Consider the following 27,902-nt stretch of genomic DNA (forward strand, 5'->3'; position numbering starts at 1 on the left):
GCTTATATAGAAGTAGAAGCGATGGCGCTAATACAGCATACCTCCCAACTGTCCCCATTTTTTGGGGACTGTCCAGCCCCACCTGGCAGTGTCCAGCGGTGAGTGGGAGGGGCAGTTGGAAGTCCCCACTGCTTGTCACTGCTCTCAGGAATAGATGCAAGGCAGAGGGGCTAGGGGCATGGCCAGCAGCTTACACAATGCTGGTCATGCCCCTATAGTGATGGAAAATGGGGGAGTGGCCTGCTGATGCGGCATCTCAAGAGGCCATGCCCCTTCATCATAGGCCATGCCCCCTTTTCAGGCACGCACATGGCTCTGCCGAGCGAGTGGCTCCAACCTCCAGTTCTAAATGTTGGGAGTGATGATATGATAATGCCTCCTGCATGCATTACTGAGCCGAGTTGTGTCCCAGGATGCACAATCGGCCATCTGTGTGACCCATGCGTGTCATGAAAGCCAGCCACTATAGTTGCTGCCTAAAGGCCATCACAGCCCCCTCCTCGCCCCCAAATAGCATTGGATTTCCCCTTTTGGTGTGCCATAGACTTTGTAAATTTTGCTTATACCCTGTTGACACGGGACCTCGGACCCGGGTTATTGCCGGGTTGGTGACGTGTTGACTCAGGTGTAGGTGCGGTGTAATAGCACCAAAGCTTATAACCTGGGTTGACCAACCTGGCAATTCAACCCGGGTTATAAGAATGGTTGAAGACGGGTCAGTGCCTGGTCGGATCGAGATCCCGGCTCTGATGTGTCCGGGGTATTAGTGTGGTATAATAATCCTTGGTACATCGTTAGCGACTTAGGACGGAATGCCAACGTGGACCCTAATGGCACAGCTGCTATTGTGTTTGCAGATATGTGTTTAATGTGTGGCTGTGTATAGTGACTGTCTCAATTTATAAAGGGGAGAGGAATATGAATGTAATTACATAGGTTACTAGGAAAAGTCTAGTGTAAAAAAGAAAAAAAAGATAGGGGAAGGTAAAGCCAAGGTACAAATTATACTAATTGTAGTATTATATGGTGCTGGTAACAGGTTTTAAATTGATGTACAGTATATCAAGAGCGATGATCTCCCCCAGGCTCACTGACCCTAATTAATAAGCAAGTAACCAATTAACTTTGCAGAGTATGGGAATTACGTATTGCTGGGAAAACCTGACCTCTGAGCTGTCCCCAGTGACTCTACTTGGACAGATTTAATTTCTATAGTAGAAGGGTCAAGCAATGACATTTGATGGAAAATGATCATTAACATTAATCATTTACTTTTAAATAATTTGTGTGCCACCTGGTGGAAATAAAATAATTTTAAATTATTTGTGTGATAGTTTTTGGTCCTGTTTTATTCTGAAGTAGTGTATAAAAGACTGAAATCGGACCTCTGAAACTTTACCCCCCCACTTGCCCTTGGATCAGCTTTTCTGGACAGAACTGGGAATTAAAACTGGAGAAAAGTGATTGTAGGCCTGATTCAGACATGGTTGCAGATCTCCCGATCACAGGTAATGTTCGAGGGGGGGGGGGGGGTGACGGGGGCTATGACGGACCATTGGGGAACTTGCCCTGTACTGCCCCCCCCCAAACACAGGCTACCGCCGCTAGTTATGCTTTTGTCATATTTCGCAGAGGTACAACTGGGTCTGAATCAGGCCCCTATGTACTTAATGCAAGTAGTTATCGGCAGAAATTTGGGCTTACAAAAATGGGTGTAATGTAATAGCACAATAACAATTATACCCATTGATGCATCTGGAATATGACGCTTGTTCAGAAAACAGTCTGCTCTATTTCTGAATAGGTTTACAGACTTTGCCAGATAATTGACATTATTGTTGTTGTTGTGGAAGGAAAACATAAAACTAATATACAGTACCGTACAAAGTATACAAAATAAATGCAGAGGGACCTGTTCCTTACAGATCATATAAACTGTTTAGTAGAGGACACTGCTGAGACAGAATGCATTAGTGGGGGCCTGTGTGGCGGTTCGGAGCCCATGTAGTTAGTAGAGGTGGCAGTTGGACTTTTCCATGTCCAGAGAGCATTTGAAGGCTGCAGTAGTCTGTGCATGGTAGGGTACTCGATAAGAGGGTGGTGGCACAGAAGTGTATTATAGGTGGGTTCTCGTCATACATATAGGATTAATCCAAACCGTGTCAGTTTCTGTGTGTAGTGTGTATGTTCTCTCTGTGCACAGCATTTATACACCGTGCAGGTAGAGTTGGGGGCCGCGGTACGCCCGTGCAGTGATATAAAATAGTGTGCTTCAAGTCACAACACATCCTAATAAGCTTCCACCTCTTTTTTAGGCAGGTGCCCAAGGTCCCCGAAATGACACATGGAAAAGTTGGGAATATAGATTTTACGCTTCTCTGGGTGAGAGAGGGACTGGTGTAAATGACTAAATAAATATTATATGTAAATTGTAATCATGATAGAAAAACTTTTAATAAACAACATGCATAAATTACCTCTATCGTATATATCAAAGTACTATCATGATTACAAATATTATTTTGGAGTGCATTACATAGATTTATTTCTTTTAATTCCATCACTTTCTGCAATGCATTCAGCAGCATGGCATCGCTAGTGACATCCCTGATTGGGCTGGATGTGTGGGAAGGCGGGGCCAGATGTTTCAAAAATACAGATATTCAAATATCTTAAATCTTTCATAACAACCAAACAGAAAACTGGACACAGAAAACAGTATTGTTTATTTTATTTATATTAAGTGTAAGTTACATCCATGACTTATTATTACCAATAAAAAACATGTTTTTCAGTACAAGAATAATTGTAACAATCTGCCCCCCCCCCCCCCCCTTATTGGGGTAAGTTGTTACGGGGTTGGGGCAAGTTGTTACTGAAAAATAATCAATTCAAAATCTTAATATAAAAAGTGTTCATTAGAAAACTTTGTATGTTATCACAAAAAGACATTACACTGACCCATAAGAATTTTGCAGATCACTAGGCATGCCCACATAGTGACCCCAAATGGGCGCGCATTCGTGGCATTGCTGTGAAATCACACCCTTTTGCCACAGCCACACCCCCTTTTTTGGAAGCAAATGCAAGCCATGTGCAGGAGTCCCCACTCCATCATTCTAAAAGCTGGGAGCTATGTAGCACGGTGGGGAATGTTGTTACAAGTAACAACTTGCCTCCAATCTTGTGTAACAACTTGCCCCAAGTGACATCAGATAACTAAGATGGCCGTAGTTCAATATCCATTCTTAAATTCACAATTATAACAAAAAGAAAAAAGACCTTAATGGTCTGTGATTCTAACAATGTGAATGATAAACCCTTACCTTTAACAGGCCAGCCAAGATACGACTTCAAATATAGGTGTGTATATCAAGTAAACCGATTTTGTTTCAGTACCTACTACAGTACATAGATACATCTGCGTTAGCGCCCATTTGGCTGGGCATATTCAAACTTGTCCCGAGTTGCACCAGCCACTGCATGACATGGGTGTGGTTATAGATTAATTGTAACAACTTACCCCTGTAACAGCTAGCCCTTCCCCTACAGATTACGGGGGATGTCGCAAGCGACCTGCGGGATCGTGTTTTGCTAACAATGTAGTGGGTATGCGCTAGACTAGGCCTGGACAACCTGCGAGACTCCAGATGTTGTGAAACTACACATACCAGCATGCTTTGCCACTGTACCAGCATTCCATAATAGCAAAACTGTGGCAGTGCATGCTGGGACAAGTTGGCCAGGCCTGCACTAGACGATTTTAAGAATTTGGTGTCATTATTGTAAAATTAGCAAAAAATAAATAAATCTCTAATGCGGCTTTAATTTGAAAAATAATCCTTAAACTTACTATTGGCTGATGTCAGCCTACATTTACAATAAATATATAAAGACATATTGGTAGGGAAATAGGTCAGCTGTATTGTATTTATTTAAAGACAAATCTTGCCCAAATAAGCCAGGGACCAACTGTATAAAGACTCAGGCGTCACTTCGGCATTGTGCTAATTCGGTCACAGCAGGTGTTCAGGCGCAATGCAAAGATTTGCCCGTTTTCCTGTCAACGAGTGCACTCACCGACTGTGGTTGCCTAGTGAAATAAGGGGTTAACAGATTGGAACTCTTGACATTGGAGAGCTAACAGCCTATTATACGTGTGTTTAAATTTCTATTTCCACGGAGGTTACAGTTACAGAATGTAAATACTGTCACAGTTATGCAGATATTTGATACTAGATCAAGAATGTTGAGCATGAACACTTAACACTTTGACCTTGTAATGAACCACAACTGTATGGAATACACTATTACACCTTATCCTCACATGGCATTGCCCTCTTTCATTTATTCTTGCAGTGAAATAATAACTAATTTACCAGGTACAAAGGATTTTTGCTATCATAATTGCATTTTTGAATATAGTCCTTGATAGCAGAAATTGGATTTTGGATTTAATATTCAACAAAATCCAGAGTTTCATTTATGTGTGTTCATTTAATAAATTCTCCTATTTAAGTTCTCCTTCACCCTTTTGTTAGTGGGAATTTCTAATGGACACTTACAGACAGCTTTAAATATAAGTGCACGGCATTAAAAACACTTACATGGTGTCTTACTTTTTTCTTATAGACACAATATTAAATATTACAGCCTTAGACTGGTATCCTGTTAGCCGTGGCAATTTACCGCAGCTATTAGCCCTCTTGCCGGCACTTAACAGGGATTTGGTTTCACCTGCCTCAAGGAGGCGGAACCAAATCCCTGATAAGAGACCATGGTTTCTGAAACAGCTGCCGTGAAAGCACATGGGTCTGCGAGGCTGTAGACCATATATGCGATTGTGCGATATCTGGTGGTTTGTCGCGCGAAACAAACAGGCTTGTTATTGGATAGCCCTATGTGACCATTAAGCTTTTATTGCGATAAAATCCCATGCTTTGTGCTGCAAATGAACATGATTAATAGGATACCCCACTTACCAAGATGTGATCACGCTAATAACGCTTTGCCCATTCATTGTGGTATGGTCCGGTTGAACTGCATGTGTCAGTAGCTGATTTGGTAGATCCCATAGTTTACTTGGATGAGACAATAGTGATAGGTTGGCCATATTTTCCCATACAAAATATAATTCCTCCTACTTGGGAAATAGTTTAGAACTGTGGCATTCTATTTATTGTTAATACAGGTTGGGTCTCCCTTATTCGTGTATTCCAAAAACTGTAATATTCCAAAAAAACGTGGTTTTTCTGAATATTTCAGATGTTTTTTTACACCATCACCTTTTTTGCATACTTACCCCGTCCCCCGATGTCCACGGTGGCCTCCAGGATCAACTTCAGCGTCATCTCCGGTCCCAGAGGTGCATTGCGTGAATGTGCGGGCGAGCCGGTTATGACTGGAGATGCTGAAGACGATCCTGAAGGCCGCCGTGGACGACGTGGGACACCGTGGATGTCAGGGGACCATTGGGGCACCACCAGGGGACCAGGTAAGTATGAGCAAACAAAAAAATATTCCAACATCTGAAAAAATCCCTTATCCAAAATGCTCATGGTCCCTAACATTTCGTATAAGGGATACTCAACCTGTATTTATACCGTACTTGATAACTTTCCCAGAGAAGCTCACTGATGTGACTTTTGGCTCACTGGTGTGACTTTTGGTGAATTATCTTCAGTCCCCCAACTACAGTACACTGCACCTGCCACCCGGGCCAACCCTCTCCAGCATCGTCCATGGGCTACAGGACAACAAATCATCAAGTGACTTATATGTTTACAGCCTATTCCCCAGCACTTACATTATTATAGTACTTGGCCATAGAACTTGGTCATTGAATCCAGAATTTATCTCCACCCACGGTAATAGAATACATCCGTATGAATTTTGGAATCTTAGGGGAACTCTTCTTTGTGCATAGTTTCATTTGAGAAGGCTGGGAATGTACCGGTAATGAGATGAAGGAGACCCCCGTATGCCATATTCTATATTTCAGCTACAAGCTATCTCTCTTTCTATTTAATACACCCTACAATACAAGACATGACAATTCACTAGTCCGGTGGGAAAGACGGTAAAATACTATATTGCATTAGGTGACGTAGGTAAGCGGACATCTTTCAGTAACACTGCTCAAATCATAGACGCAATTATGCAGTTAATAGTTAAAAGCCTGTTAAAATGACGGCTTCACTTTGAGCTGTGACAGTTTTTAGCCCACAAGCTCTCCACAACACCCCCAGTCCCTATCTGTTCCTACCTCCAACCTCTGTCTTCACAGTGTCCTCTCTCCATATCCAGCAGGTGTCAGAGATGTCATTCATTTAATTTGTTTATGACAGCTAGTCAGATGTATCAGGCAGCTTATGTTTCCCAGGAGGGGCTCTTTAAAAGAGGAGGAGTCCCATGTGCAGTCTCCACTGTTCAGGCCCCCTCCTTTGCTGGCCGCAGCATCCCGCTGCTCAGTCTGAGCACTAGAGGGCTTAGACTCTGCTGTGCATGCACAGACCTCCGGAAAAATGGCGCTGCTGCCTGCATCGCGGGACTCCGAAGAGGTAAGTATTATAAAATGGGTGCGGTGTGGAACCCCTTGGGAATCAGGGGCTCATGTGCACCGCCCCCATTGCACCCATTATAAATACACCACTGTTTCCCAGGAAGTAGAACTTGGAATGGGGGCTAATGGTTTGAATAGTACTATAAATTATACAATTATTTATTAAGACTCTTTCTAACCTATATACTTGTGAACTGATGTTTTCAGCTGACCAGCTTATAGTGGCACACTTGCTGGATTTTTACCTGGGCATCCCGACAGATAGATGGACAGACAGTGACTGGCATCATGGGGTACAGTGCTGACATTGGACACATTGTGCAGCTGGGGCAGGGTCATAATGTCTCAATACACAACAAAACATGTCATCCATACCAGGAGCACCCATTGTTGGACAGAACCAGACAGTTGGAATACCGTCTTCAGGAGACGTTTCTGGAGAGTTGGCATGAATAATGACCTAGGCTTACACTCCCTACTCTCTTCCCTGTGAGGACCTGTTGGAACCGCTTGGAAATCACTTGAAGAATATGACTTTACCATAGAAGCAGCTGTATCTCCAGGCACAGACAGCAGTTGGGAGAAGCCTCCTGCGTCATTTGCATATATTCGCACAGCAGCTGCGTACAAAGACCCTTTGCAAGGTGGAGAACTTACCAACGTCATTAGCTTGCAGGTAACAAGCAATATTAGAAGAGGTTCTGCAAATGAGTTCCGCGAATAGATAATATTCCCGTTTGTCCTTTTACTTAAGTCACATAATGGAAACTTCAATGTTTGCTAAACCTTCCTCTCGCCTTACAGCTGATTTGCTCTTGGTTATTATTAATTCAGGCATCCAACTGTGCTATCACAGCAAACTGCATTATAATTAATTCACATTAGAAAAGGGATCAAGGTTAAGTATTTTAAGGTAATTGCATGAAGATAATAGTGGCCACAAATTAAATTGATTTATCCTGTATAAAGTTATTTCTCAAACAGCATCACCTATCTACGCTGCAGGTTAATTCATAATTTACCATAATATGTTAATTTCACGCGGGGTTTCAGGAATATTAACATTGTGCGGATGTTGAGATTTGTTATTCAGGATTGGCCAGAACTAAAATATTATATTTACAGGGAATTATATGTTGATTAAGCAATCAAAACACCAATGTTAAACAAAAATGTGAAAGTTCATTTCATACCCTCCAACTGTACCTTTTTTATTCAGGTCTGTACCTTTTTTTTGGAGTCCCCAACTGCCCATTATGAGTATAGGAAAGGGAGCATAGCCACGCCCCTTTACCCATGGCTTCGTCCCCTTTTTTAGTTTGTACTGGTTTTTTTTTTTGTGCTTTAGATGTTGGAGAGTATTTCATTTCCATATATAAAGTATAAAGGTGAAATACACACTGAGCAATGTAGGAGATATGTCACTATGGAGAGCTTAGGTGCGGCCGCTGATTGGATGTGAATTGATAGTCTGCATACTTGTGAATGTTATTTACTGGTCTCTGGTTTTCATGTGGGGGCCAATGCATTTTATTTTAGTTACCTGTGGGGAACAGTGTGGTTGTTTTTTCATATGGGGGGCCGAAGAATTTGTTTTCTTTTTCCTGTGTGGGCCAATGTGTTTTTCCCTTATGGTGGGGGTTATTCTAGTTCACTCTTTCTGACAAAATCCTTCTTAGATGGACAAAACCATGTGCACTGCAGGGGGACAGATGTAACTTGTGCAGAGAGAATTAGATTTGGGTGGGGTTTTACTTCAAAGTGAGATCTATATTGCAGTGTAGAAATAAAGCAGCCAGTATTTACCCTGCACAGAAACAAAATAACTCACCCAAATCTACCGTATATACTCAAGTATAAGTCGACCCGAATATAAGCCAAGGCACCTAATTTTACAACAAAAAAACTGGGAAAACTTATTGACTCAAGTGGGACCCTCACTCGAGTATAAGCCGAGGGGAGCTTTTTCAGCATAAAAAAATTTCTGAAAAAGTAGGCTTATACTTGAGTATATATGGTAATTCTCTCTGCACATTTTACATCTGCCCCCCTGAAGTGCACATGGTTTTGTCCATCTAAGAAGGATTTTGTCAGAAAGAGTGAACTAGAATAAGGCCCGGTGTGCCTTGGCAATTTTTAAAATCTTGTATGGTGTGCCGCAAGTTGAAAAGGTTGAAAATCACTAGAAGGTGCTAAATAAATAATGATTGATTCTGATTGATTGCCCAAAGCAACATCTGATCAATAGAACTCCCATCTTATGATGCTTTCACACCGCATAAACTGCATTAACCCAGTAATTTAAAAAGTTTTTAAAAATGGGTCAGACAGCCTTAACCCCTTTCACACCGCATATCTTAAACAGTATATTACCCGTTTAAGTGCGGTCTGAAAGGGGTATTACCGTTTCAATGCCGTTTTGTCCCATCACATTACGCAGCGACACGGAAACGGGTAGGACCCTACTTTTTAACCATTTTGAATTTCTAGTTTTCTTGAACCGGTAAATTCAAAACAGACAAAAAACATATTACCGTTTTGAAACGGTAAAAAAATGGCATTTTAGATTTTACCCGGTAAAAAGTGTGTTCTGAATGGGGTATCAGTAAATATATCCCAAGATGTCTACCATCAATAGGTGATGTAACACTTTTTAAGGTTTGCAAATAGGAAAGCTCAATGGTTAGCAATTGCTGCCTAACCTTGCAGTTTCAACTCCAACCCTGATCATACTGCATTCATTACATGTTGGAGCTGTGCAAATAAGATAACCATTATACAGTATTACTAAAGCATAAAATGCATCTGCTAATCCTAGGAAACTGTTGCCCAGAAATGTATCTAAAAATAAAATAGATATTGCTGAATTTAGATGTTTTATTACATATATATTTTAGGGTGTGTTGTGTATGTTGCTAGCGGTGCTGTGAAAATAACACACGGTTGTCAGGTCTGTGGGTGCATACTGTATGGCTCTTGACAGCCTATTGCCAGTGTAGGAGCCATAAATATCCATTCCATGTAATGGTTACATATCCCCTAAGGAGCATTGCTGATAATCTGATACTAGATCAACTATGTCAGGTATGAACATTTAACACTGTGAACTTGTCATGAACCTACTCAGTTATGATGCATTACAACACATTTTCTGCTGTACCATTGTTAACTAGAAGTTATCATAAAATGACCATAAATAGTGTGTGTAGTTGGCACTGCTGTGTCCCTTGTCGCTCTCCCATGAGTCTGGAACTATCACTAAGCCCCAATAATGACATTTCCAGATATACGTTAATAAAGAGGTAAACTGACATGGACATCCCCTGCACCGCTATTACAAAGTGACCTATCACATGTTTATGCTATTACAGAGCGCGGAGTCTCCAAAATCATATTTAATACAGTGTAGAAATGGGATGTAAAATAGGCCACAGTGTTTATAATTCGGTAATGATATTACTATAATATTGCTGGCGCAACCTCTGTGTATGAAAAAAATGCACAGGTTACAAATCAGGGGGGCCAAGTTGTCAGTCTCTCTGTGGCGGTCAATCCTAAATGGCCTCATTTTCAGGATTCTCAGATTCACACAGCAGGGCTCTCTGCCACATAGGGACCATGACGTGCGTGAGTTTTGGTACCGTTGTCGGGGGTTAAAAAGCTACAGAAAGGGCATATCCCACCCTTTACACCTAATTGGATTGACCCCATAGTCTGCTGTGTTAGAAAACCATTGTACTTTTAATATGGCAACCTGTTGCAGAGTATATGGGGGTCATATATACTTATATGACTCCCATATATGTGTGTGTGTGGTATTTTTAGTGCAAAAAAACAAGCTTCTCAAGGACCTTGGGTCACTGCTGCAAGCTGGTAAGGAGAATGTAGATGGTATTTCCATCTTTTCCTTTCTTTATTCAGATGCCTATTAATCCTGCATGATGCTTAACTACCATGGCAACCACAGTTGCATGGCACATAGGCCGTCATTCGAATCCTTTTGCTACCTACCCTGCACGTTTGTAGAGGGGAACCATGTTTAGCTTCTGCGCAAGCTCATACGCCATTATGCGCAGGCTTCGTTTGCAAGCAGGCGCGGCAAATTGACTAGGGGGGATGGGCCGACAGGCACGGGTAGCACCCATTGAAATGCCCAGCATTTCATGGACGTTCCAATAAAAACACTGGACGTTCTGCACACATGCTGTGAATGATCGTTCCCCACATGCGTGTGGGGAAACTCGGCATGGGGGGGGGGGGGGGGGGTGTGACGTTTGGTTGACTCTCAAAGCTGCGAAATACGCAGCTTTGCGAGTCAACCAGAATGACCTCCTTAATATAGTGAGCGAGTGGTCTTGCAATGACACTCTGAGCTCTGCAAGGACTGCAATATTCCTCCTTCTCCCCTCATACTAAGGGATGTCTATGCTTTGCAGCCATTTTCAGTTGAAAAGGAGATAATGATTTAGTAAGAGCAAACTCCACAAAGTAATCAAAACATATTCTTGTATTGATTTATTTATGTGCAATTCCATATCTAAGCGGTTATGGTATCATAACATTAAACCTTTTGCCCATCCCGCCGTGCTCTCACACCGTCCAGCACCCACACTCTAAGTATTAATGTATTAAGTGTGGCTTTGGACGTCATAGAGCTCAGACAAGAATCTCCGAGGAGTTTATCCAGTGCAGACATGGAGTATCATCATGTACTGTTCCGGATGGTACTGGCCAGTATTTAAATAGCAGATACTATCGCTTCTGAGTGCAATGTTCTCTTCAGCACTTCCTGAATCATCTTCTGTATCTGGTGTCTCTTTGAAGTGAACAGAGAAAACAGCTCTGTATGTCACATGAGGTTGGTGCATATTACAGCAAACTGCACAGTTTGCCATGGGATTGCTCAGCCTGAAACCTTTCCTATTAATAGGTATTATTTTATAGCTTTTCCAAATTAGTAAATGATGTGTATTCTCTCACAAATTATATTTAATGAACACCTATCTGCTGAATGAGCAGAAGTATATTGTTAGTCCCGGTTCCTCATTGTTTCTGAGTAGGACGTTGCCGGTATTCAGGGGTTAATATATGACGTTTGGAAAAGCGGTATCTATCTCCATAAAGTACATAAAGTGCAAGGTGATATTGCACCAGCCAATCAGCTACAATATGTAAATTGACCGTTAGGAGCTGATTGGCTGGTGCATTACCACCTTGCACATAACATTCTTTATGGGGATAGATACCACTTCTCCAAACCTCATACATTTACCCCTCAGTGTTCTAAAGTCGAACACCGGCAACTACACAGTCAGAATTCTTAAGTCAAGTAAAGAGTGCTGTGTATAAAGGGAATAAGAGCAAGTCTGATATTTATTGGTTTGGATCATTTTTGGACATTGTAGTAAATGTGGCGGAATGCTTATTGCAGACTGCTAGTGTCAGATTGGGATAGGAAGGACCCACCAGTAGTAGTAGTAGTACGTTTATTTATAAGGCGCCGCAAAGTGTCCGCAGCGCCGTACATAGCAAACAAAAAAAACAAATTACAAGGTAACGTACAGGGTGTGTTGAAAGATACAGTATAAATAGGGGTATAGCTGGTCGAACTAAAATCAGCATCAGTTCAGAAGTAGGTGTCAAAATTGTCAAGGAGACTGAAGATGAAGTAGAGGAAGGGAAGAACAGGACAGGAGCACAGGTGAGGTAATGAGGTAGGGTGAGTACGTGAGGAAGGAGGGCCCTGCTCATAAGAGTTAACATACTAAAAATAGGTGGGTGGACGAACGAAATACAATAGGATAAGTAGGAACGGAGGGGAACGGAGGCAGGATAGGAGGATCAAAAGAGGTTAGGAGAAGGGATAGGCTAGTCGAAAAAAGTGGGTTTTGAGGGAGCGCTTGAAGGAGGTAAGGGAATCAGATAGCCTGATGGGTGGCGGGAGGTTGTTCCAGTGCAGGGGGGCAGCGCGAGAGAAATCTTGGACACGGGAGTGGGAGGAGGTTATTAGGTGAGAGGTCAGTCGGCGGTCAGCGATGGAGCGAAGAGGACGGGAGGGAGTGTGGATAGAGATCAGTGAAGAGAGGTAGGGAGCTGTGGAGGAGGAGAGAGCCTTGTAGGTGGTGGTGAGGAGTTTAAAGAGAACTCGGAAAGGAATGGGGAGCCAGTGAAGAGATAAACAGAGGGGGGAATGTTGTGGTAGTGGTTTAACTTAAGGGGTAAGCCCAGCCACCAGTGCGGGTGTAGACAACAACCACAGAGGAACTTGGCCAACCATTGGAGGTGACATGGAAAGAACCAGGAATGCGTCGGAACCACCCACTTTGATTAACAGGAGGGCGAATCTTGGTTTATTTTCCATAGAAACAAACCAGGTACCCAGGTTCCATGATCCCACTCCACCAAGTTACCGATTCCTAGAGGAGGGTGGTGGCATAACAATGATACTGCAGTCCAAGCAGTGGCTTGGGGGAGCTATAACTGTGGGGGTGCATGGTCTCTGCAGATTCCAATGTGTCTAGCCATCCATGGAATCTGCTGAAAATGCCTCTGAGGAAACTGATGCTATAGGTCCTACTGGACAAATGGATATATACTAGAGGTCCTAATGGGTAGCGTATATACAGTACCTATACAGAAGTTACAGGTTCTGTGTAACAATATATATTGCCTCTGGCAATGACTGGCAATGTGAATAAAAACTCCCTGAAAATGAGCTTGAAACCCCTGGCAATGAGCATGTAACTGCTGTCAATAAGCATGACTTTCTTAACAATTGTACAATTGTACAAATATGTTGAAAGGCAGGGAACAGCAAGTCCGAGCATGACTTGGTTTTCTCTTGCTTGCCTAACCAGAATGCAGTGTTCATTCAAGCGCCCGCCATCTTTGAAAACCCATGCAGTTCCTCCCTGCCTGGGGTGTCGCTGTCTGCTGTGGTGTTTCTAGAACAGGTCCGATTTGCATATCAGTGTTGATATACAGACTACCCTGTGCTAGAAGCACTAAAGCAGACAGTGACACCCCAGGAAGGGAGTAGGAACTGCATGGGTTTCCAAAGATGGCGAGTGCTAGAATGATAGTTTGTATCCCTATTGCACACTGAATGAGAAATATACATATAATAATCAGACAATACAGAGATCTTGGTTGCATATATCTGCAGATATAGGGTTAAGCCCCCAGGCCGTACGTCAAGGCGTCTCTGTGACAGAGACGCCTTGACGTACGGCCTGGGGGCTTAACCCTATATCTGCAGATATATGCAACCAAGATCTCTGTATTGTCTGATTATTATATGTATATTTCTCATTCAGTGTGCAATAGGGATACAAACTGTTTTTCTTTCCTAACCAGATTTACCCCTCCCTGTTGGCACCTGAATGACAGACCTCTGATTGAGCAGCTTACCAATAAAAATGGAGTGCTAGAATGAACACTAAGAATGTATCAGAAGTAGTTTTTCGCTACACAACATTCGTGAAGCTATGAGACAATCATTCTGTGCGGCATTAAGACCACATCTGACTACTCCGTTCTTTCATTCATATAAATACAGTAGTCCTATGGGGTTTTAAACATTTTCGGATACTCCAGTTTCACACTTATATATTACTAGAATGAATAGCACTGACTAACTGGGGCCTGTCTGTCATGAATCTTGATAATGTCTTCACATAATTTGCAAACTGTATCTTCTATAAAAAATAAAATAAAATGAGAACTTGCAGGCGAGTAAGTTATACTGATGAATGAGTCCCGGCGGATGGCAGAGCATTTGTTTGTCCTGGCTTAGTTTCAGCTAAATTTAAACACCGCTCACTATAATGCTATAGACCTCCCACATGCCGCACTCTCAATATTTTTAGAATGTTTTAAAGGAACAATGGAGTTATCTGGAGATGAGTTCATAGCCGATTGTACAGCAGGTGACTAGTATTGCAGACCATGCAGAGACTACAGTGGAGGATGGCAGGGTTCCAGTAACAGATCATGTGAACTTGGGAGGATCAGTTTGCTTGATATACAAGTGGACGCCAGCAAAGACTATGTAGTGCAAGGAATATTGGGGGTATTCCGACATGATTGCAGTGGGGCAATTTAGCAGATGCCTGTAACCAGATAGACGCCCGCCAGAGTGAAAACTCGTCCGGTGCAAGTCTGCGAATGGCTTGCGGGAATCATGCCGATCACAAATCCATACGCAATTCACTCACCTTTGAATGACTTTCCCAGTCTGTGCAGTCTATGGGCCGTATTCAATGCGACAGTTTAACCCCCGCGCCGGCCGCTCACCCTATCCTACGTTCCAGAGCAATTCTCGCTTTTAGATAATGGCGAGGATTCCCACAAGCAGTGAGGCTCGCGGCTAATGCAGGAGCCCGCTGTATTTAGCCCTGAGCCTCGCTGTTTTAGCGGCCACACACACCGTTTCCTCATTGCTGCAAAAACCTAGCGACGTGGAAATGGCTCGTGCAGGGAGTCAGTTGAATACTGACCCTGCGAGCTGTGACAGCACTGCACGCTGTCACAGTTCACAAAAAACATTGAATACACCCATGTGACTAACCCAGAACCTACTGTACCTACTCTAACTATGCGATAGAGACAGGCTGATCGGGGCTGGAGCTGACGTCACACACCCTCCCTGAAAACACCTGGGCACGCCTGCGTTTTCCTGACACTCCCAGTAAATGGCACCCACAAACACCAGCTTCCTGTCAGTGAACTTGCGTACAGCTAGCAATCAAAAAATACTTTATCGCTGTTTTGGCCAGAGTAAGCGCAAAGGAACTGTACTGATGCACACTTGAAAGATTATTGGCCGCTGTGCGTATTCGCACAACATTGATCAGGTCTGAATAACCCCCTTTGGGTGTTAGTTGTGTATTGGAAATAATCACGTATATGTTAAAGAACTAGGAGAGATGTTCCTGCTGTATATTAGAATGGGCAAATGGATGTATATCATGTTTGGAAGAATATAGTATTAGTATATTATGATAAACTATAATTATCTTGCTATGTATCCTAATTGGGGGGGCACATAACTAATCTCACACTTAAATAAACTTGGGAGAGATTCCTGAAGCATATGGGGTGGTGTACATAAATGTAACGTGCAGAGAGAGTTAGATTTGGGTGAGTTAATTTGTTTCTGTGAAGGATAAATACTGACTGCTTTATTTTTACACTGCAATTTAGATTTCAGTTTCAACACACCCCACCCAAATCTAATGGTGTGTACACACGGGTGCGATATGGTTCCGATGTTGCCGATATAGTGCACATCGGAAGCCATATCGCATACCGATTGTGTACTTTTCAGGGCTTGCGAACCCGATGCGCTGCCGATGCGCGCTCCCGAGTGAGCGCAAATCGGCAGCGACATAGTGAGGGCAGGCAAGACTATATAGTGCAGATCTGCACTATACAGTCTTTGTGCCTGAATACTCACTATAGCTCCGGCGGCCAGAGGGAGAGGGGCTTCTCCTGTGGCTGCGCTGCAGGGCTGATGACCCGGAAGAAGTCCGCCTAAAGAGGAGGGCGGGGGGGGGGAAGCTGTTTGATGTGCCGCGGCGCCGGGTGTCGCAGCACGCTGACATCCCGGCACCCTGGTGACAGGTACTGTCCTCTGCTCTCCTTCATGGTCCCACACGGTCGACATGCTGCCGTGCGATGCGAGTCCCGATGCCATCAGATCGCATCGGGACTCGCATCGCACGGCAGCATGTCGACCGTGTGTACACACCATAACTCTCCTGTCTCCTGTAACCTGTTACATTTGCCCCACCTGCAGTGCTTATGGTTTTGCCCATTTTGAGAACAGATTTATCCTGCAATCAGGTCTGAATTTGTCCCATAGACCCTTAAAAAATAGCTGGGCACGTACCTGAAATAATTTTGGTGGGATTCTTGTTCGAAGCACCGCACCCTCCATCCGATGTGCCTCTGAGGCTCTGCTCCCTTTACTAAATATGGCATCACGCAAATACTCCACTGACATGTATGGACTATCGCGATGGGATGGGAAAAGTACAACAAAATGTTGAATACGCCATATGTGTTTATTCATACCTTCCAACTGTCCCACCTTCCAAATGCCTCAATCAAGGCCGTATTCCCATTAAGCCTAGGTTGCACCTTCTTCCGGGAGCGTGCATTCTCGTCAACATATATTTGGTTGTATGGTTTATCCCTAGAATGCAATTGCTCATTGTGCTTCCATAAGATCAATTAAGCAGTGTTCACAACATTGAACCCCTAACTCGTACATATGAATGTAAAAATGCATATTAGTATGGAATCTATGATTACAAAGAATTTAGTGAGTTTTATTTATATGTTTACTAGCCTAATATGGTTCATCTTTCATTACAACATATTAAAATCTGTTTTAATATCTGTACTTTGTTTTAAGTATACATCAGAAAAGTTAGCAATTTTCAATTTCACCTTAGAGATGGGTAAACTTCCATTCAGTTTCCCAATAAAGTAATAAGCAGGTGCAGACCTCACTGGTTGCTATTGCATTGAAAGATACCTTGTTCAAAAATATTTGTTCAGTTCAAAATGGCTTCCTGCTGTGCATAGGTGACCTGTTGTATAATTTAGTGTCTATTCATGACTGCAAGAATGACTGAAACAATTTATATTCTTCCTCATTAAGGGCCTTATTTTGGTTCACTCTTTCTGACAAAATCCTTCTTAGATGGACAAAACCATGTGCACTGCAGGGGGGCAGATGTAACATGTGCAGAGAGAATTAGATTTGGGTGAATAATTTTGTTTCTGTGCAGGGTAAATACTGGCTGCTTTATTTTTACACTGCAATATAGATCTCACTTTGAAGTAAAACCCGCACCCAAATCTAACTCTCTCTGCACATTTTGCATATGCTCCCCTGCAGTGCACATGGTTTTGTCCATCTAAGAAGGATTTTGTCAGAAAGAGTGAACCAAAATAAGGCCCTTCTTAATGGTTGCATTCTCGTTCCCAGGTGAAAAATGAACTGTTTTAAATGGTTATTTTATAGCATGGTCAGTCAACCTGTGATTATTCAGTTGTTGGACTATATCAGTTTGTTTACCCGCTCTTATAATTGTATATTCAGTTGGTAATTCTATTTATTGACTTTTCTTTATTTTTTTTTCGACTACAGTTTCCGCAGATACAACCGGCTTCCAAAAATTATCCCAGGTAAGTCCCATATTACATCATCTGTTGCCATTTTTATTGCACATTGGCAGACTAGAGTACTATTTATAATGTGTAACAGAACACAGCTGGGCTTCCAAGTTGACCAAGAAAAATAAGGACATCTGTAATTTTATTGCCGATATTAAGTTTGTCCAGAAGCTGGGCTGAAAATGACAATTTAAGAGATTAATAAATCTAAACTGACATGTGAAAGCCGTGTGTACAGCAACTGAAAATAACAGATTTCTTTTAATACTTTAAGGTGATTTACGTTTCATCCAACTTTTTGACATTGAAGGCTGTATTTTAGAACTTCACCAAATATGTCTGCTGACAGTACACATGCTTTCCATCCAAAGAATCAAAGTATAGAAACCGCAGAGAATATGTTATTAGGACATTTTAATGGTGATTTCATAGTATCATATATGTATCGTTTTGTGCCATCAATATTAATAAAGCAAATTTGCACTTATACCAGTGGTACGGATGGAGTAACAAAAGGCAGTCAAAAGTGGAGACGTAAAAAACAGTCACTGTAGAGATCCTAAGGCAGTCAGCTGCCATAAATCTTGACTGCCCACCATCTTTCTTAAATGAATATCCTTCCACGGACTCTAGTACAGTGAGCAGAACTTGGGGTTGCCCAGTTGCTTGGCTAGTGCTGGACACCCTGCCAAAATAACAAAAACAAGGGTCAGGCTGTTAGGTCATGCCCCATCCACCCAAGGCCATGCCCTCCCCTTCCATGGCTTTGCCCCTTTTCGGACTCAATTGAATGAACACCTCTGATATATTCTAATGAGTCTTCTGACTTGTGTCTGGTGTATATATGCCATTCTTATCTGTGCTTGCTCCTTACTGTAGAAATAAACATTTTAAGGGAAGTCTTCATTATCTGTGGAAGACATTACCACCTGCCCCCAAAAAATACCCTTTTTTTATTTTATTTTTTACAATGTTTTTGTTTGTTTGTTTTCTCAGAGAAAAAAAAAATCAATGCCCATTTTTTGGGGGTAAATATACCTGTTTTCATGTGAAGACATAGGGACCGGATTTCCGTGTTTTTGCTTTTGCGGTTGATAAAAACCGCACTTATCGCTGATTTTGTTTTTCCTGCCTGCAGGCAAGTGAATCAAAATCCCATAATTGGACCCCTCCCCACCAGGGGTCAATTAGCCGCTGTAATTTACTGTATTTAATTGATCTCTCCAATTAACCTCCTTAAATACTTATACTGCATATAAAGAAAGCAAGTAGATTTTTAGCGCAATAAAGGAAAGGGATAGATTTCAGATATATAGGCCATTTAAAAGAAGTTACTGATTTTGAAATCAAAATGATAATCTTGATTATGAGAGTTAAGATTACGGCACAATATATTTTTTAAGTACTTTAATTGTGGGTTATTAAAGGTCATACATTTTAACAGTCACCTCGTTGTGTATTCTGTGAAATATGGAGTCAAGCAACTTCAAAAAGAACCAAGTCTCTTTATCATGTTTACTACTGCAAAATACAGCAAGTTTATATTCCCAGTAATGTGTATGTCGGAGCAAAAATAGGTTTTCATTGGAAATGCTCCTTTATATATGCAGAACAAACAGAAGCAATAAGTCGATAAGTGTCAGGTGAGCAGATGAATATAATCTTGCACAGACATGTGAGATACGGTAATAATGTAATAGACAAACTATATAATCGAGTAAAATATCTTGTGAGCATATCTTGCGTACAGTGTATCCAGGGAGGGCCATATATCAAGGGCCGTCTTAATGTATCACGCACTGGGCCCCACAATTCTAGGGTTCCTCCAAGTAAGGACAGGTTTTGGTCACACAAGAGTGGTGAGGCACCATTTTCCTTGCCTCCCAGGCAGCAAGCAGACAGTGATTGGCAATTTGCATGCTGATTGGTAGATGGCTTGAGTTTCCACCAATGAGAGTATTGACAGCCATTCACTGTATGAAAGCATGTGGAGAAATTGTATGGGACTGCAGGAGGGGCATGTTATGGTTTGTTTTAAGTGATTCCCATAATTGGGTGTGTAGGGGTCCCAGCGCAATGCTTGCCCAGCGCCTACAATGCTGTTAAGATGGTCCTGTGTACATCGTACACCCTGTACCCATAACTTACACTTACCACTGTAAGCAGTGTGTAAATGATGTGGATGCCATTTTCCTGAAGATCTGCATATGCGCTGTAATCACTGGGAAAATGGCGGCAGAGTTCTGTAAATGGAGAGGTATTTCAAATACCCTGAGTGCTGTCTGTATACGAAGCTGGCCAGTACCCTCCTCTCTGTGGTGCCTTACTCTGCCCTGTACCCGGAGTAATGGTCAGGCTGGTTCTGCCCCATCTCTCTGTATAGATATATTTGTCCATCCTTTTCCTCTGGAAGAATAATGCTAAATACTAAATACAATATAATAAAAAATAAAACACTTTAAAAAAACAAAAAACAAACAAACAAGAAATGCTGCAGAATATGTCCAAGTTTTTTCTCTATGTAGCTCAATAATACCCCTTTCACATCGCACTTTTAAAACGGTAAATTGCCGTTTTTTTCCCTTTTTAAAACGTTTAAGCCTGCACTGTGAATGCACCACAGCCGATTTACCGTTTAAAGTTAACTGGCATTTCGAACCGTGTAAAAAGCAGAGTCCTACACGGTTCCTTGCCGTTTTTTGTGCAATGTGAATGTGTACAATGCTATGCATTCACAGTGCAGGCTTAAACGTTTTAAAAAGGGAAAAAAAAAAACGGCAATTTACCGTTTTAAAAGTGCGATGTGAAAGGGGTATAAACCGGTATTTAAAACGGTAATCTGCGGCAATGTTAAGGCTCTGACCCGTTTTAATAACCGTTTTAAATACCGGTTTTTAAAACGTGTCGGCGATGTGAAAGTGGTATTATACTGTATGTCTTTGTTTTATTGGTGTCATTTTCAACATTGCACATTAGATCCATATAAACTGTGCATTGAATCAATCCAGGTCAAGATATTAATATATACATAGTGATAAATAGTGGAGATACTTTAGGGCATACTGTTTTATGTGGCATTGAAATATATATATATCATGTAACATATCTCTTCTCATAGAGAAGTTTTCCATAGCTTACCTTCGTATATATAGTACTGTATATGGCAGAAGTATTGCTATGCACTAAATCCAACTAATCCATGGCCCCCAAATGGATTACAATCTGGTTTACGTTTCTGGTATCTAAGGCGAAGTTTCTCAGTGCAAATTTTGTGGTGGGTGCAAAGATTAAATAAAGTTCAGCGTGTGTGTGTGTGTGTGTTTGTGTGTGGGGGGGGGCAAAGGAGGTGTGGCACCCAGGACCTCAATGAAGACACAATGAAAGCATATATTTATAAATGCTCCTGCTTTTGCTCATATCTTTATTGAGACCTGACTGCCACGCCTTTTCCTACATACTTTCACTGTCTTTTACAACCCTTCCTTTGTAGCAGAGTTTTGCTGTTCCTCACCCAGTTTTTAGCCTCCCGCACAGCTGTTTCTGTTTCATTTAATGACTGTGTTTTATCCCACATATAAAAACCTACATGTAACCTTTTTGGTATGACAGGTTAATCATATACCTACAAAATCCCTGAGTTTGTGCAAGTATACCTAGAGGAATTTATGCTGTTTTGAAGGCAAAAGGAGCTAAAGCACCTGCAGATTGTAAAATCTCATAAGCGGGGTCTCTTTCCCCTGTGTACTTTCTACATAATGATGTAATCCGAATATTGCATCACTTTCAATCTTACTAATAGGCATTTCTATGCATGTAAAGAAAATTCTTAAGACAGCCCCATTTTTCCTACACTGTATTTGATGTTACTTTTTTGTTAATTCTATGCTGCACATTTCCACTATGAGCTGCACTGCAGGGAAAAAAAGGCAATTTTTACATGGTCCATTCCCAAACAGACAATAAGAATGTAGAGCGTTTTATGTGCCATTCGAAAAAACAGGAACATTTGCACATATTGAAAATCGTAGTAGGCTCAAACATTTCTCCATTGTACAGTATTTACATAATAATAGCATTGCTGACAGGAAATCTCTTGTGTGAACAAGTAAAATAATCCTCAATGTAATCAAATTTTTTTTTTTTGGGGGGGGGGATTCAATTAGCCATAGGAAAATTACTGTAGCTAATGTATTCCCTTGGGGTTAATTCAATTGTCCCTGATCGCCAGAATTATAATGCCCCTTTTTGTGGCCATGAACATAAAATACACGGATCTGTGAACTTATCCTGTTTTTTTTCCCATTAAAACAGGACATTTTTAACACAGTAAAAATGGTGGGTAATTGAATTACTAGACAATTATTTGTGCTAAATTTTTTTTTACATTAAAGTCTATTTTTTTACTGTGCATCCAGTGATTTAAATCCTGGCACTGGTGGCCCCGCCCACTCCACACTATATCATGATATCATGGGTGAAATGTAATAGGATGAGAGATTCAGAAAGTGAGAGATTTGGTAAGAAATCTCCAGTTCTTTTAAAAGCGGCAATCATTTACACTGTTTTTGCAGCGTAAATGATTGCCGCTTAAAAAAAAGGCTTTTCCCCCCCAAATTTCTCACTTTCTGAATCTCTCGTCTTATTACATTTCCCTCCATGTGTTCAAATGGCGTAGACAATACTGGGTGCGGTAAAACCCTGTTATGGTGCAGGGTCACGCATTTCGTCCAATGTGTGGATGCACACATCACTGAGGGTGGGATGTACTAAGACAAAAATGCGGTAAAACACTCTTTTTACCACATTTTGAAATGTACTAATACCCGGCTGCCGCATCATCGCAAGGCAGGGTATCGCCACCCGCTGTCCGCCGTAGACTCCTACCCCCCTCCCATCCTCCGTGCTGCTGCTCCTCCTCCACCAGCAGCATGTCACAGCCGGGGATGTCCTTCCGGTTGCAGGGGGAAGGAGGAGATGCCGGTTACCACCGCAGAGCCCAGATATGTACAATACCTGTGATGTGGTGTGCGGGGGGCACACCACATCACAGGTATTGTACATATGCGCTAACATTGTGGTGGGGGCGTGGTGAGGGGCAATGTATGTTAATACATCCTGTCCTTAATGTTAAAAAATAGTTTTCCCTGGTGTATTGTCTCCGTATAACTGACACACTTAAAACAGACACACAATGCTCATTATGTGAATGTGTTTCCATTTATATTCCAGTGCTTGAGATACACCATATGTTGGGTAACAGAATCCACAAATCTGTGGTGATTTTCAAAATAGTGGTATTATTAGACAAATAACGGGATTAGCGCACACACTTTCTGTGATCACTTGAAGTTGAAAGTACAAAGCTAGAGACACAGGTCTGGACAGCTGGTAGAGATGCAGGAGGGGGGATAGTTTTCATCTGATGAAATAGATACAGCCGTTGCCTTTGATATAGCGCTTAATAGGGTCAGATCAACATGACAAAAAAAAAAAGAAGCATACATTGTAAAATCTTATGCATGGAGCTGTTGCAGATGTTCCAGGAACTATCCAGAATAGAGGAGACGGTGACCTTTGACCAGAATCCTCTCTGCTAGCCCGGAGTTCTTGTGACTTGGAGTTTCTTCCCGACTGAAGAAACAAAGTTGTTCGCTCTTTTCTTTTTCTTTCTTTTCAAAGCTTGCAGTTAATTTGAAATCATTTTAATATTCCGAATAATGCTTCGAAGCAGCTGAGACAAACACCTTGAATACTTAATAGTCCTTTTTTATGAAACGACAGTGAACATTCATAATAACAGCAGCCAGACGCTTCCTCAACAGTACAGACCTCTGAATATTTCATCTTCTTTTTAGACGACTTGGCACAAGTACTTATTAAGTAGCAGAACGCATCCTGGGGCAGCAATCTGCAACAGTTAGTGTTTGCTGTAATCATTGGGATATAAAGACTCATTTAAGTTTTAAGAATCGTTTTTAAATTAGGAATTTTCAGGCCTGAGTTGGTTGGTTGGTTGGACTGGTGTACGAGAGAAAATGGCAATCAGCAATTTGTTCACAAACCCAGGAAAATGGGTAAAAACATTCAGTCAAATTTTTCCATTCATACAGGTTCAGTAATTTATAATTCTATGCAATCCCAATCTCGTATTCTTAAACTGTTTGAAGGTACTACGTGGAATTTACTAAAAAGAGTAACTGCTGGTCTTTTGTTTTGATTGAAGTGATGTTTGTACGTCACCGATTCACAAATATATAAGTTATCATCCCTTCCCTCCCGTTTGTGTTTTCCTTTGTATTTCGTTTTATGTTTTACTATTCAATGTGATGTTGGATCGGTCTGTTCTTATTTGACATTGTCCGTTAATGTTTGCATGATCAGACAATTGTAATTGCTTTACTATTTGAAAACAAAAACAAAAAAATCGAACAAGTTCTGCTACGGAACCTTGTCTGATCGAGAGTTTTTGTCTGTTTCCACCGTTTACAAATTTTTGGGAGCAAATTACTGAGTTACATATTACATTTGCTCCTGTCCAGTACCAGAGTTTTATTCCATCCATCCAACCAACTAGTTAGATGTTTGGAGGAAAGTTGGTCTGATGTATGGCCATCGTTAGCTACAATCTTGGGCATTGGGTCCTGGAAAACGTCTGGTGATTTAAATGGCTTTCATGGTCAGCATATTTATTTACTTTTTTTTCTTTTTTTGGAAGATAGGTTTAGTGTGCCCATACACACTAGCCAAACCAGCCGATGCGGATATAGGCCCTTACTCTGGTTGACTCGCTCATGCGTGAATTTGCACCCTTGCGAGTCATCCAGAACCTGCCTTGTGAATGGTGGTACGGCCGCCCCCCTTCGCACGCCGGGTTCGTTCACCCAGCATGCGAATGGACGTTTAACATAAACATCCGTTCAGATGCCAGGGGGAACCTCCCCCTTCTTTGATGGTCGCCGACCATTGAATGATGCTGAAAGTGCACGCATCTGTAAGGGTGGTCCAGACCACTTGTACATATGCGTGTAGATTTCCAGGGAATTGGGCGGGCAGCTGACATCTGGTTATGTCAGCTGTCCGTCCCACGCACGTGCATCATGAATGCTTTAGCATGTATACGCCCAGTGGTTTTATGGGAACGCCTATGAAATGCACGGCGTTGACATATACTAATGGGCCTGCCCGGCACCCCACACCCTCTCCACCCCCCCAGTCAAAAGGCAGGGAGCGTGCACTCGGCGAACATATTTAGTGCCGAGTTCGCATGCTCCCAGTGTATGCGCATACGCAAAACATTGGTCCACCATGCAAATTCGTGCAAGAGTGAGTCAACCAGAATAAGGGCCATAGTTCGCTATATCAGCCACTGACACGGGCGGACAATATTGTGCCTACACACTGAACGATATCGGCCGCCAAATTGACCTGCATGTTCAACAGACAACATTCGTTGTTAACGATGTGCGGGTGCATGCATCGTTATCGATATTGAGTGTACACACTAGACAATATAGTGAACAATATCACTTAGAAAGCCCTTTCTGAGGGATATCTTTCACTATATATACTCTAGTCTAGTGTGTATGTGGCTGTACTGTACCTCAGAGAACATGTGGAGATGGAGGTAGGGCAGAACCCTCTGCTGCTCAACACACAGCAGTCTGCTCTGTCAGTGTATGTTTACCCATCATCCTTGTCAGCAAATCCATCCATTTTATCCATAGCCGTGACAAATCTATATATGTAAAAGGCTAACAACTCCTCACCTCTATGAGGTGAAGTACTGCGCCACTGACTACTAGTAGCCATTTCTATGGACCAAATTACTCCTTTGTGTGCTAAAAGATGTCATAACAGAAAGTGAAAGCAATTTTTGCAGGGACTCTGATCTGTTTCAAACTTGTTGGATATGGAGAGAGGGAGTTGTGGAGACAGAGATTGGAGGTAGGAGCAGATGGGGACTGGTGGGGGGTGGGGTGGAGAGTTTGTGGGCTAAAAACTGTCACAGTTCTGAGTGAAAGTAAAAACTGTCACAGCTCAAAGAGAAAGTACATTGCAGAAGCCGTCATTTTGATGGGCTTTTAATTAGGGATGGCCATCGACCATCGATGATTAGAAATCATTGGTGGTTTATGTCCGATGTCAAATAGTTTTGACATCAATGCGGGAGAACCAGATGGTTTCCCACCATCGATGTCAAGCTTCAACGAATAGTTTTGTTTCCTCTTTTTTCCACAAGGGGCTGGGACTCCGACCTGACACCCGCAAAGCCCCGCCCCTTATTTTGATTAGCCTACAGGCCAATCATTAATAAAAAAAAAAGGATGACCATCGATATGTAAAAACATCGATGGTCATCCATTGCATAGTTATACACTATCGATGGCCACTTGCACTTTTGCCATAGGTATCTACTTATTACAATTGTATTTTCTGCAGCTGCAATGTCTGGTGGTAACTGCGGGTCTCTAAAGCAAATGCAGGCCTGAATTATTCCCCCTCTGTCAAACGTGTTCCACCTGTCAGATTTATTTAATGTAAATTATATTTTGATTTCTTTATTTACATGCTAATACCTTGTGCTCAGTGCTGGTTAGCACAGGGCAGGGTACTGTGCATTTCTTATAATTGGAAGTGACTGATTAACGTGGTAGGATTTGGCACTTACACAGAAAGTCATGTTGAATTTTGTGACTGTTCTTGAATATCCACCATATTGGCTAAGCTGGGAACCTCTTACAGTACATTAACTCGGATTGTAATGCACACAGTGTTTATTCCCCGCTGCTTAGCAGCTGACAGGGGGGATTCCCAACAGCCCCCCCACACCGCGGGACACTGCCGCCCGCGGGTGGGACAGCGGGACAGGCCCTGACAATCGGGACTGTCCCGATAAAATCGGGACTGTTGGGAGGTATGGTATTACCTCTCGCTACCCCAATGGTTTGGGAACCTTCCTGCCTATCAAAATCCCTTTATTCTATGGACCTTATTCCGGTCCGTTTGCTCGCATGCGATTTTGCATGCAAGCTTGATGTTTTCCAAATGCGCATACGCCGGCTGCGTGCAATCACTGAACATTGCAGGCGGTGGGTGGGACGTTGGTCAGTGGGCCGGGGTACTCTCCGATGGGGACACACAGCATTTTATGTTCGTTCCCATGAAAACACTGGGCGTTCCCATGAAAATCGCCCGGTGAAGTTGGCGTCGGGGGCAGGCAGCTGACATCACCAGACCCATTTCCTCCCAAATGTACTCGCATATCTGAGCGACCTGAGAGTCACTTTTGATATGCGTGCACGTACCGCATCTTTCGATGTTCGGCGACCATCAGAAGATGTGCGAGTTCCCCCTGGCCTGTGATTGGATGTTTATGTAAAACATCCATTCGCATGCTGGCCGAAAGAGCATGACGTGCGCATGGGGGGCAGGCGAACCGGTATTCGCAGGGCGGCCTCTGGTGGATTTGCAAGGCTGCGTATACGCAGCCTTGAGAGTCAACCAGAATAAAGTCCTATGTGTACAGTGCACTGGAGCTCAAATATGTCATTGGGCCTAATTAGACCTGATCGCAGAACAAATTTGGGTACTTATGTAATATCTGGGCGCCCGATTTTTTCATCGCATTGCATGCAATATAGTGCCATACAATTCATGCGATGCGATTTTTCATTGTAAAGACCCGATTTTTAATTGTATAGTCACCCATGGGTGATTTCATACCCCCACTATCCAACTACGCATGGACTCGATTTTATATAGTGTGGCGAGCGCAGCGAGCCACCGTGCCCGAAGCACGGCGAGCCCCGCGAGGGGACGCAGAATACATGTAAAGTAATCCGCGTCCCCTTGCGGGGCTCGGTGGCTCGCTGCGCTCGCCACACTATATAAAATCAACACCATGCGTAGTTGGATAGTGGGGGTGTAAAATCACCCATGGGTGATTATACAATTAAAAATCGGGTCTTTACAATGAAAAATCGCATCGCATGCCTTAAGAAGTGGCATGCAATGAAAAAATCGGGCGCCAATACATAAGTACCCAAATTTGTTCTCATAATGGGCAAAACAATGCTGCACTGCAGGTGGGGCAGATGTAACATGCTGGTACTGATGCGAATAGTCTAATGCTGTCTGTGTAATGTGTGTGTGC

General features: G+C 42.4%; 1 protein-coding gene across 2 annotated transcripts in view; it reads left to right on the forward strand.

Annotated features, from left to right (window-relative positions):
- The window catches only part of TSPAN9 (tetraspanin 9), a 378,125-nt gene that overhangs the window by 97,835 nt on the left and 252,388 nt on the right, over positions 1 to 27,902 (forward strand). For both annotated transcript variants that reach the window (XM_083181644.1, XM_083181645.1), the window contains exon 3: positions 17,724 to 17,761. The gene's annotated coding sequence lies outside the window, so the exon portion shown is untranslated. The remainder of the gene's footprint in view (positions 1 to 17,723; positions 17,762 to 27,902) is intronic.

Source organism: Crinia signifera, chromosome 4 (assembly GCF_055691185.1).
Source record: "Crinia signifera chromosome 4, ASM5569118v1, whole genome shotgun sequence".
Classification (NCBI taxonomy): Eukaryota; Metazoa; Chordata; class Amphibia; order Anura; family Myobatrachidae; genus Crinia; species Crinia signifera.